We start from the raw sequence: 532 nt of genomic DNA on the forward strand, positions 1-532 counted from the left end.
AAGGAGAAGGAGAAGGAGAAGGAGAAGGAGAAGGAGAAGGAGAAGGAGAAGGAGAAGGAGAAGGAGAAGGAGAAGGAGAAGGAGAAGGAGAAGAAGAAGAAAAAGAAGAAGAAGAAAAAAGGATCCCGGCATCCTGCTCAATCACTTAGTTAAACTTCTAAACTTCTCAAGTTGACACAATAAATCAACCATTACTACATCTGATATCTGGGAGCTTAAACAGCCACCCAAGGGCATGTCCCTTGTACCCCAGGATGTAGAACTGCTGAGTTACTTAATTAAGAGTCTAAACTTCTCAAGTTGACACAATGTATCAATTATTACACCCAATAAATCTAGCATTAATGTTAAAACAAAAACTAAACTCCTATCACTTACTACCTGTGTGAGTTTAGGGAACTCATCTTTTTGTTACTTTGACTGTAGAATAAAGGTGCTAGGTGGAAGAGATAGCTTGGCTGTCTGCTCCTGCCCAGCAAGCACAAGGACCCAGGTTTAATCCCTGGTATAGCATGCCATATCATCCCCAAAA

Source organism: Octodon degus, unplaced genomic scaffold, assembly GCF_000260255.1.
Source record: "Octodon degus isolate 3935 unplaced genomic scaffold, OctDeg1.0 scaffold00007, whole genome shotgun sequence".
Classification (NCBI taxonomy): domain Eukaryota; kingdom Metazoa; phylum Chordata; class Mammalia; order Rodentia; family Octodontidae; genus Octodon; species Octodon degus.